At 41.8% G+C, this 12,023-nt stretch overlaps 1 long non-coding RNA gene across 1 annotated transcript in view; it reads left to right on the plus strand.

The window, feature by feature from the left end:
* LOC127008123 (uncharacterized) overlaps window positions 1-8,780 on the plus strand; it is a 133,160-nt gene extending 124,380 nt beyond the window's left edge. The window contains exon 4 of the long non-coding RNA XR_007760817.1: window positions 8,597-8,780. This is a non-coding gene — a long non-coding RNA (uncharacterized LOC127008123). The remainder of the gene's footprint in view (window positions 1-8,596) is intronic.
* The last annotated feature ends 3,243 nt before the right edge of the window (window positions 8,781-12,023 follow it).

Consider the following 12,023-nt stretch of genomic DNA (forward strand, 5'->3'; position numbering starts at 1 on the left):
CCCTTTCCTTCTCCCTCCCTTATTACCTCCATGTTCCTCTCCCTTCCTCTCCCATTCTCTCCTCTATCTCTTTTCCACTTCTCTCCACTTCCTTCCCATCAGCTCCTTTCCTCTCCCTCTCCTTTACTCTTCCTTCTTCTCCCATCCTCTCTTTTCCTCTTCCTCTCCCTTTCCTTTCCTTATTTGCTCTCGCGTACTCTCCATTCCTCTCCCTTTCCTTCTCCCTCTTTCCTTAATTCTTCTTATTCTCTCTTCCCTTCCATTCTTTTTTGTTTTGTCTCTATTCTCCTTTATCCCCAATTCTTTCTTCGTCTTCTTTTCCCTCCTGTTATCTCTTCTTTTCCCTTCTTTCCTCTACCATTTTCCTCCATCTGTTCTTCCCTCCCTTGGTCTTTATCCTTCTCACATCTTGCTAACGCCTCCTTTTTCCTCCCTTTTTCTTTCCCCTGTTCGTCCTTCCCTTTCCTCCCTTTGTTTCATCCTCAACTCATTTCCTTTTTTTCCTTTATCTCTCCGAACCATCTTTTCATTTCTACGATTTTCATTCCTCCCACTGAGACCTTCCTTTTCTTCCTTTCCTCCTCTCCTTCTATTTTATCTCCCATTTTCTTCTTTCTCTCGTATCATCGTGTTTCATCTAGTTGCTGTTTTCTTTTTCTTTTTTTTCTTTTTTTTTCTTATTCTCTCGTTCCCTGACCTTCCACCATTATTCCTCTCTTCTCTTTTTCATATTCGTATTCTTATCTGTTCTTTTCTTGTGACCACCATTGTTTTCTTTCTTTTTACCACTTTTCTCTGTTTTCCACCTGTTCTCTACATATTTTTACCCCTTTTCTTTTCCTTAAAATTACAATGAACTTCTCTCCACAGTCTTCTATTACTCTCTCCACCCTTTCCTCCTTTTCTCTCCATTCCTAGATCGTATTACATTACCTTTCTCTCCCTCCTCCTCCTCCTCCTCCTCCTCCACTCTTTCTCCTCTATCTTTTTTTTTTTTACTATGCTCATATCAATTCCCTTTTCCTTCTTAAATTTCTTCCTCCTCTGCCTTCTGCCCTTGTCATTACCATTATCTCCTCTCCCCTTACTTTCCCTTTTACCCCTCCTCCTCCTCCTCCTCCTCCTCCTCTTATAGCCTTGTTTCACTTATATCTTTTATATTCTTTTATCCTTCTTTTATAACCTTTCCAGTAATCCTTTCCTCCTCTGTTCCTTTCCTCCATTCAATCTTTCTCCCTTCTTCTAATCTTGTTTTAATCGCCTTTTCGCTCGTATTTGCTACTTTCATTTTCTTCTTCCTTCTTTTTGTATTTTTCTTCCTTCGCCACATGTTCTTTTTCTCACGTTATTTCGTTCTCCCATTTTCTTTTTTCCGCATTTTCTTCTCCCTTCTTTTTATATATTTTTCTTCCTTTGTCACTCATTTTTTTTCCTCCTACACTTATTTCTTCTTCGTTATTCATCTTTGTTCCTTTGCTCTATTTTTTTTTTCCTTTTCTTCCCTCTCAACCTTTCAACCTTCCCTCCCTCCCTCCCTCCCTCCCTTCACCCACTACTGCCATCAAATTTACTGCTTACCCCCCCATCCATCCCTTTCTCCCTCCTTTCTTCTCTCCCTCCCTCCCACCCTCCCTCCACTTGGTCTCCGCAACCCCTTCTTCTGCTGCTGTCATTATCATAGTCATTATACTCCCCGTCATCATCATCATCATCATCGTCATTATCGTCGGCGTCGTTGTTGTTATCGCATTCGTATCTGTGTGTGTGTGTGTGTGTGTGTGTGTGTGTGTGTGTGTGTGTGTGTGTGTTCGTTCGTTCGTTCTTTGTAATGCTCACTACCACCACTATCATCTTCATCACCACAACACACTGACTACTACTACTACTACTACTACTACTACTACTACTACTACTACCAACAACAATAACACTACTACTACTACTACTACTACTACTACTACGGCTAACTTCCTCCTATTACAACTCCTAGTCCTTCCTGTTCTTCCCTTTACCCCTTACTGTTTCCTCCTTCCTTCCCGCCCCTCCCCGCTCCTCCCTGGCGCCAGAATAACGGGACTCGATCGTAAAATACAGGGAAAGTAGAGACGGGGGGCCGCCGGGTAGGGTGAGAACGCCGCCAGCGAAAGTGATGGAGAGAAGTGGGCCAGAGCAAGGCGGCGTGACGGTGTGTGTGTGTGTGTGTGTGTGTGTGTGTGTGTGTGTGTGTTGGTTGGTTGAGCACTACACCTACATCTTTACTTCTGCTCTTGTTCTTGATTCTACTGCTACTTTTAATGCTACTGTTACTTCTACTACTACAGACGTTACTAGTATTCTTGTTGTTTCTACTACTTCGACTGTTATTTCTACTTCTGCTTCTAATACTTCAAACACTAATGCCATTCCTGTTGTTGTTGATTCTACTTCTAATTCAACTGTTACTTCTACTTCTATTTCTACATATAATAAACATCACTGCTCTTTATCACACACACACACACACACACACACACACACACACACACACACACACACACACACACACACACACATTTTATTCCTGTACGTTGTGTGTTAAGTGTACGCATACCAGATATAAACCAGTATCATTCACTTTTACACATACGTACATGGATGTATTTATAGGCACTCTGCACATGTCCACACACGTACACACACCAAGACGTCCCGCGGTGTACATGCGTTCGTGCTGCCTCGCGGAAACAGAAGTAGTTTTGTGCTATTTTCTCCGTATATCCGCAAGCACGCCTGTCACAAAAACTGCAAATCACACACACACACACACACACACACACACACACACACACACAAGCCATGCGAGAAGGCGACGGTGCCAAATCTCATATACGTGTTTGTTTCTTTCTTCCTTTCTTTTATACGTGTGTTTGTGTTTGCGTGTTTTACTCTTGCTGTTTGTCTTATTTTCTGTTCTTTCGTCTAAAGTTTATGTGTGTGGTTGATATGTTTTGTAATAGGCATTTATTATTTGATGTTCTGTGTGTGTGTGTGTGTGTGTGTGTGTGTGTGTGTGTGTGTGTGTGTGTGTGACTACCTTCTGTATATGTGTGTTTTTTCGTGTTATTTTCTGTGTTTTTACCTTTCTGTCTCCGTCTGCCTGTTTTATTGTCCGTCTTCCTGTCTTACTGTACATCTATCTGTCTGTCTATGTGTCTTTCTGTCTATCGGTGTCCGTGTGTCTGTGTCTGTCCGCCATCAAAACGTGGCAGCAGCGCATGATGGCGACCGTCACTGTTTTCACTTTCCGTCTTCTCTCCATTCTTCGTGACGGGCTTCCTGTCGGCGGGAATTACAGGTGTGTTTGTTTATGCGGGAACCCTCCTCCTTGTAGTAGTAGTAGCAGTAGTAGTAGTAGTAGTAGTAGTATAAGTCGAGCAAGTATATTGTTACGGGAGATAGTAGTAGTAGTAGTTGTAGTAGTAGTAGTAATAGTAGTAGCAATAGTAGTAGTAGTAGTAGGAGGAGGAGGAGGAGTAGGAGGAGAAGAAAAAAAGAAAAAGAAAATTAAAAAGGAATTTCATATAAAGATAAAGAAAAAAAAAAGAAGAAAGAAAAAGAAGAAAAAAAAGCAGCAGTAACATCAATAACATCAACAGCAACATAACCGCAAAAAGTCACAACATTGAAGCTCCAACTCTGTGACATAATTTTTACCTAACATCACTTCCTCTGTTTTTCCCTCTCATCATCGCGCTCTCAGCCACTCGTTTGTTCCTCGCACAGGTGAATGATGCTTTCTCTCAGGCAGGTATTTCTTGTCAACATTTCTACCCTTTTTTTCCTCTTCTTTCTCTTCCTCCTATTCCTTCTCCTGCTCCTCCAATGTTACCTGTTTTATTCTTCCTCCTCTCCCTTTTTCTGCTTTTCCAACATTAACATTGTTCTTTTTCTTCCTCCTCTTCCTTCTCCTGCTCTTCCAACATTTTTTTTCTTCCTCTTTCTCCTCTTCCTTCTCCTGCTTTTCCAACGTTACCTTTCTGCTTTTTCTTCCTTCTCTTTCTTCTCTAATTTCATCTTTCTTTCTCTTCCTTCTCTTCTTTCTCCTGCCTCTTCAACATTATATTTTCTTCTCTTTCTTCCTCCCCTTTCTTCTCCTTCTCCAATTTTATCTTTCTTTTCCTTCCTCCTCCTCCTTCTCCTTCTCCTCCAACATTACCTTTCTTCTTCCTCTGGCTCCTCTTCCTTCCCTCCTCTTCTTCTTCCTTTGCCTCCTCTTCCTTCCCTCCTCTTCTTCTTCCTTTGCCTCCTCTTCCTTCCCTCCTCTTCATCTGCCTCTGTGTTCACTTCTGCGTATTAAATTGTAATAAAATGTGATGACTTTCCTTCCTTCGATGTTTTCCTTTGTTATGCCTTTTGTGCTAATTCCTTACACTAAAAAAAGATGAAGATAAAATATACAGAAAATAGATTGTATGTGTAACTGGCTCATTCAATTCCTCATCTTTTCAATCGCTTCTACGTAACCAGACAAACCTATAGTGACGAAGCAGTCAATGGAACTAAAAGATAATGCATATGAATGTTTCTTTTTTTGATGTTTTTTTCTTTATTTATTATTTTTCTTTCCGTCCCTTTGTCTTGGCGATCAAAAGTTTTCGTCTCGTCACGTTCGTAAATTAATTGACTGAGTGACCTTACCTTTATGCCGAACGCCGCTGCTTCCCCTCGTGTGTGTGTGTGTGTGTGTGTGTGTGTGTGTGTGTGTGTGTGTGTGTGTGTGTGTGTTGTCTTGTAGCATGTTCCATCGTCTAGTTTGTATGTATTCGTGACGGGGAGATGTTTATTTAATGTTTTGTTGTAGTACGTGTAGAAGTAGAAGTAGTAGTAGTAGTAGTAGTAGTAGTTGTTGTTGTTGTAGTGGTAGTATAAGTAGCAGCTGTTCATGTAATTGTTCCTTTTATCAACACACTCCCTCTGGTACTTACACACACACACACACACACACACACACACACACACACACACTTCACGGACCAACACTAACACATACACACAACACTTTCCCCTCATTCCACCCGTGTACACCCTGCCTGCCTCACACCCTTCTTGAACAACAACAACAACAACATTAACGACAATAACAAAAACAACAACAGCCACAGCAACAACAACAACAATACAACTACGAGAGAGAGAGAGAGAGAGAGAGAGAGAGAGAGAGAGAGAGAGAGAGAGAGAGAGAGAGAGAGGGGCATTGGTCGTGTTGTCTTGTCACGTCAACGCACGTTCGTTCATAATATTTTCATGGTGTACACATAATTCATTTAGTACACACGTGACGGACGGAAGTACATACACACACACACACACACACACACACACACACACACACACACACACACACACACAGTACAGGCGGTCCACTTTCACCTCCGGGGAGAGAGAGAGAGAGAGAGAGAGAGAGAGAGAGAGAGAGAGAGACTGTGATCATTACATTTTTCATGGTGTGTGTGTGTGTGTGTGTGTGTGTGTGTGTGTGTGTGTGTGTTCGTACGTGTGGGAGCGCGCGTATTTTCTCTTTCTTCCTCCTACGCGCGTTATGATCTAATACTTTTTTTTATGCTTCATGCGTATAATAATTGTGAGGCGATGATGTTATGCTATTTTCCTGCCTGTCATTGTCTTGTTTTTCATATCATTCTTTGTTAGCTTTATATGATTGATCTACTAAGAGAGAGAGAGAGAGAGAGAGAGAGAGAGAGAGAGAGAGAGAGAGAGAGAGAGAGAGAGAGAGATAGTGTTACAGGGTACGGGAGAGGTAATCAACAGGAGGGTACACACGGTCAACACAACACAACACAACACAACACAAGACAGCACAACACAACACAACACAACACAACACAACACAACACAAGACAGCACAACACAACACAACACAACACAACACAACACAAGACAGCACAACACAACACAACACAACACAACACAACATAAGACAGCACAACACAACACAACACAACACAGCTCAACACAACATAACACAACACAACACAACACAAGACAGCACAACACAACACAACACAGCACAACACTACACAACACAACACAACACAACACAAGACAGCACAACACAACACAACACAACAGAACACAAGACAGCGCAACACAACACAACACAACACAACACAACACAGCACAACACAACACAACACAACACAGCACAAGACAGCACAATACATTACAACACAACACAACACAAGACAGCACAACACAATACAACACAACATAAGACAGCACAACACAACACAACACAACATAAGACAGCACAACACAACACAACACAACATAAGACAGCACAACACAACACAACACAGCACAACACAACACAAGACAGCAAAACACAACACAACACAACACAAGACATCACAACACAACACAACACAACACATCACAACACACCCAGCCGCTGCCACCACACTCAAGCAGAACGAAGGAGAAGGAAGAGAAGGAAGAAGAAAAAAATAAATAAAAAGACCATAAAAAGTGCAATAAAAACATACTCGCCTCCTCCTCTCCACTCCACCGCTGCTGCAGGCGACGAGAGACTGACAAATATAAATAATACCGACAATTTATCTTCTTTCGTACGATTGTCATTTCTACGGCTGAATGAAGGTATATGTATATTTTTTTTCCTTTAGTGGAGATGTATGTGAAAGAAGCGTGTATTGGTAGAAGTGTCTGGTTTGAGAGAGAGAGAGAGAGAGAGAGAGAGAGAGAGAGAGAGAGAGAGAGAGAGAAAGAATTAAAGAAGGAAAGAAACATAGAGAAGGAAGGAAGGAAAGAAAAGGAAGGAAAGAAAGAATGAAGGAAGGAATCAATGAAGGAAGGAAGGAAAGAAGAAAGAAAAGAAGGAATGCAAGAAAGAAGAAAAGAATAAAGAAAGAGAAAAAATAACAATAATAAAGAGAAAGTAAATAAAAAAATGAATGAAGAATTATAATTAAAGAAAAAAATGAATGAAGAATAAATAAAGAAATATGAATAAAGAATATACAAAGAAAAATAGAAAGAATAAAGAAAGATAAAATAAAGAAAAGAAAACTTAAGAAAGAAAGAATAAATAAAAAGTACATGGAAAACCTTCAGTAAGCAAAAACATAAATGAACAACAACCAAATTACGAGTAAGTAAAAAAAAAAAAAAAATAGTTCTCTCGCTCCATTCAGGTGTCCAATGTAACGACAGGTGTAAAATCTCATTAGTGCCACGGGGTATCCGGGTGCTGAAGAAACGTGCCCTGGTAGTGCTTTTAACCTGGCTTCGTTGGTCGGTTTTATTACCTGCGGGATGACTTACGGACAGGTGTGATAATTACTGACTGGCTTATGTATACCTTTGTTACCTGTATTTTTCTTTATCTCTCATCTCTTCGTCTCCTATGACTTCTCGCGGATGTGTCTCTTGTCTATCTCTTTCTCTTGAACTTTCCCCGCTGTCCTTGACTTTGAGAGGATGAGTGAGAGGGGAAGATGAGAGGGCAGAGGTGACAGGGATGAGGAGAGAGGGAGACGTGACTGAGGTGACGTGAGAGGGGAGAGATACGAGAGGTGAAAGAGGAGAAATGAGAGCTAGGGCGAGGGGAGAGCAGGGGTCAGTGTGTGGCAAATGCATGGACAGTGTCGTTAAGGAGAAATAGAAGAATAAATAAAAGTAAGAAGTAACGAGGGAAACATTTAGAAGAAAGTGTGTAGATGAATGACAGACAGACAGATAGATAGACGTACAGGCAGATAGACATACAGACGACAAAACATACAGGCAGATAGGCATACAGACAGACATAGACAGATTGACATACAAACGGCAAAACATAGACAGATAGGCATATAGACCGATAAATATGCAGATAGATAGAGACGCAGACAGATACACACAGACATAGGCATACAGAGAGGTAAACATACAGACAGACATACGGACACCAAAAAAATACTGACAGATAGGCATACAGATAGATAGACCTGCAGACAGATTGACAAACGGACGAACTAACGAAGCAATTAGTGATTTTTTTTATTAGTTCTAGGAGCAAAGAAAATGTAAGCAATAAGCCCTTAAGAAAAAAAATTGTAGTTTAGCGTTACCAGAAAAGTAACATGACCTCTGACCTTCCCTTTCTTTCCCTCCGTCTCATACACGACAGCCAGAGCCTTTTACTGAACCGATAAAGGCTGAAGGGGGTGTGTCTATTGGCGTGGGCGTGCAACTTTTTATTTAAATTTCCATCACTATTTTTACAGTAAAGGAAACTGCTCAAGGGCAATAAACAGAAGACAAAAATAAATAAATAAATAAATAAATAAGTAAATAAATAAATAAATAAATAAATAAATAAACTGCTTAACGCTGCTCCTACAAATACAAGGAGTGGCCAGGAGAGGTCAATTTCGGATGGAGAGGTGTCTTGATACTCGACTTCTAAATGAGTTGAAGTCGTAGGCAGAACTAAATTTGAATACTCTTAATCTCAAAGCTGCTGGAAGACCTTATTATTGCCTACCCCTTGATCAGAATAACAATAAACTACATGTGCACCATTTTCTATTCGCAGGTCCGGGAGTGTGCGACCTCGCCGATATCCACGAGGTAAGAGTGCGCTCGTGATGACGTAACTGGAATATATTAACGGCGGGTGTACAGATGGACTGGATAATGTGCTACCTGGGAGTTTACGTGGGCCATTAATGTTCTAAATTGTGGGTGAACGTTTGGAGGAGTCAGGTGGGAGGGGGGTATTTGTGCACCTGAAAATAAAGTAAGTGATTAAAAGAAATGACTCGTGCTTTTGTAGGTAGAGCGGTCAGGTGAAGTGTGTCGAGTAGGTTACCCGGATTTAAGTATGAAACTGAAAGGTATGTTTGGGATGCGCACAGGTGACGGGCCATAGTGAATGTAAAAATAGACTTAAATAAGGAAAGATGTGTGAGATGATTTTTAATGCTTTTGAACCTGTGGAACACTAATGTACATTTTTTCCCCCTTTTTTTTTTTACCTCTGAAATACTTTTGATATTCCGGAAAACTACCACATACCTTTGACATTTTTACGTTTTATTTTATTTGCCTTTTTTTTGTCCCTTCGTTAGCTTAATGTTACACTGATGATCGAGGTCGTAACGTCATGATGATTTTTTTACGTCGATTATAAATTTTTTACCTTTTTTTACTTTTTTCAACTTTTATACCTTTTATATCTTCGTTATATTCATGTTACACTGATGATCGAGTTCATAATGTCATGATTTTTTTTTTACCTGTATAATTGCGCACAACCTTACCAGTGAACGAGGTGCCAGAAAAGAAAAGGGGTAAATATAACATAGACAAATACGAAGTTGACGAATGAATAGATTACGACGAGCCAGTAAGCAGTTGACGAGTTGAATGATCCTCTCGTCGTAACATAGTAGTCCACAGGTAGAGACGGAAAGGTGAGGCGGCGTCAGTGTAGCCATAAAAGGTGAACCCCCGCCGAGACACTGTTACCAAGAAAACACCCTCCGCCTCTGTGTGTGTGTGTGTGCGTGTGTGTGTGTGTGTGTGTGTGTGTGTGTGTGTGTGTGTGTGTGTGACCCAGCCCATGCCAATGTTACCAGATCAAGTGAGACGAGTTTCTTTCTCTCTCTCTCTCTCTCTCTCTCTCTCTCTCTCTCTCTCTCTCTCTCTCTCTCTCTCTCTCTCTCTCTCTCTCTCTCTCTCTCTCATGGCGTTAATCAGAGCGATGCAGCGCCACTGCTGCCATAACGAAGCGAAAACTATGTGCGATGACAAATGCCCACACACACACACACACACACACACACACACACACACACACACACACACACACACACACACACACACACAGACACACACACACACACACACACACACACACACACACACACACACACACACACACACACACACACACACACACACACACAGACACACACACACACACACACACACACACACACACACACACACAGACACACACACACACACACACACACACACACACACACACACACACACACACACACACACACACACACACACACACACACACGCACACGTTACATAAGCTCGTGTAAACCTTTGATTTGCCACGTCATGCACGCACACAGGTATGCACACAAACACTTCAACTCTGTGTGTGTACGTGTGTGTGTGCGTGTGTGTGTGTGCGTGTGAGTGTGTGTGTATGCAGATGTACACCTATTTACTGCACCTTGATTGATTTGCGGGCACACACACACACACACACACACACACACACACACACACACACACACACACACACACACACACAAACACACACAGGTCTTGAGTAGGTGGATCGGATAAGGAACACACGAAGAAACAAACAATACACATGAATGTATACTTGCATACACACACATGGATACAGTAAACACACACACACACACACACACACACACACACACACACACGGGGGGAGGAAGGAAACTTGTAATTTCTTCCCTTCTCTCTGATGCAACAACCCCTTCCTCCCCCTCCCCTTCCTTCCCACTACCCCCTCCCTTCCCCCTTCCCTCTTCCTCCTCCTCCCTCGTCTTTTCCTCCTCACATCCCTTCCCACCCCCTCACCTCCATTCCCACCCCATTACCTCCCCCACTATTATCTCTCCCTCCTCCCCATCCCTTCCTCCCTTCTCTCCTCCCTTCCTCTCTCCTCCCCTCCCTTCCTACCTTCTCCCTCTCCACACTTGGTTCCGCCGTAGCAGGATCTCCCTCCCCCCGTCCTCCTCCTCTTCCTCCTCCTCCTCTTCTTCCTTCCTTCTTTCTTTCTTCTTATCTTCCTTCCTCCTCATTCCTTTCATTCTTTCCCTCAATAATGATGATAATGATGATGTTAAAAAGATAATGGCAGATGACTATACGTTTTTTTTATAGTTTGTCTCTCTCTCTCTCTCTCTCTCTCTCTCTCTCTCTCTCTCTCTCTCTCTCTCTCTCTCTCTCTCTCTCGGGCGGCTGCTCTACTTCTCTCTCTCTTTCTCTCTCTCATGACCCACATCTCCACCTCTCACTTTCCTCCGTCACGCTTCCTCGCCCATGAATATCTCACTCGCTCGCTCACTCTCACTCGCTCGCTCACTCTCTCACTTACTCACTCACTCACTCACACGTTCAGTCATTTGGTTCTGCTGATTTTTTTTCTCTTTACCGATCTTCTGTGTAATGCTGTCTGTCTGTCTGTCTGTCGGTCTGTCTGTCTGTCTGTCGGTCGGTCGGTCGGTCGGTCAGTATCTCTCTCTCTCTCTCTCTCTCTCTCTCTCTCTCTCTCTCTCTCTCTCTCTCTCTCTCTCTCTCTCTCTCTCTCTCCCCTCTGGCCTACTTTCCTCATTAATCGTGTTTACCTCTTCTCTCTCTTCCCTTCACTCCTCTTGTGTTTTCTTTTTTTTTCTCTCTCTTATTCTCTCACTTTCACTCTTTTCTTTCTTTTTATTTGTCACTGTCGGCTTCTCATTCATCTGTTGTCTCTCTCTCTCTCTCTCTCTCTCTCTCTCTCTCTCTCTCTCTCTCTCTCTCTCTCTCTCTCGTTTTAATTTTTCATCTTCCTCTTTTTTTGGTCTGTTTTGCCGTGTTTGTTGTGTTCTGCTTTCACTTTCTTTAATCTTACCTTTTCCTATTTTATTTTTTTATTTTTTTCCACGATTATAGTATTTTTCTGGTTACCGCACTTAGTTTATCTTCTTTTTCTTTTTTTTTCCTCACGATTCACTTTATGTTGCATTATTTTTTTTCTTCTCTAACGCACATACTACAACCAACGCTCACTTTCACTCACTTTTTTTTTTCTCCTAGTCTCTCTCTCTCTCTCTCTCTCTCTCTCTCTCTCTCTCTCTCTCTCTCTCTCTCTCTCTCTCTCTTTTTTCTTAGTCTTCCTTTCTTTTCTTTTTGTTCCTTTATTTATTCGTTCCTTTCTTTTTTATTTGTTTCTTTTCTTCCTATTATTATTGTTTTGTTGGTTA

The sequence above is a fragment of the Eriocheir sinensis genome, chromosome 37 (genome assembly GCF_024679095.1).
Source record: "Eriocheir sinensis breed Jianghai 21 chromosome 37, ASM2467909v1, whole genome shotgun sequence".
NCBI classification, from domain to species: Eukaryota; Metazoa; Arthropoda; class Malacostraca; order Decapoda; family Varunidae; genus Eriocheir; species Eriocheir sinensis.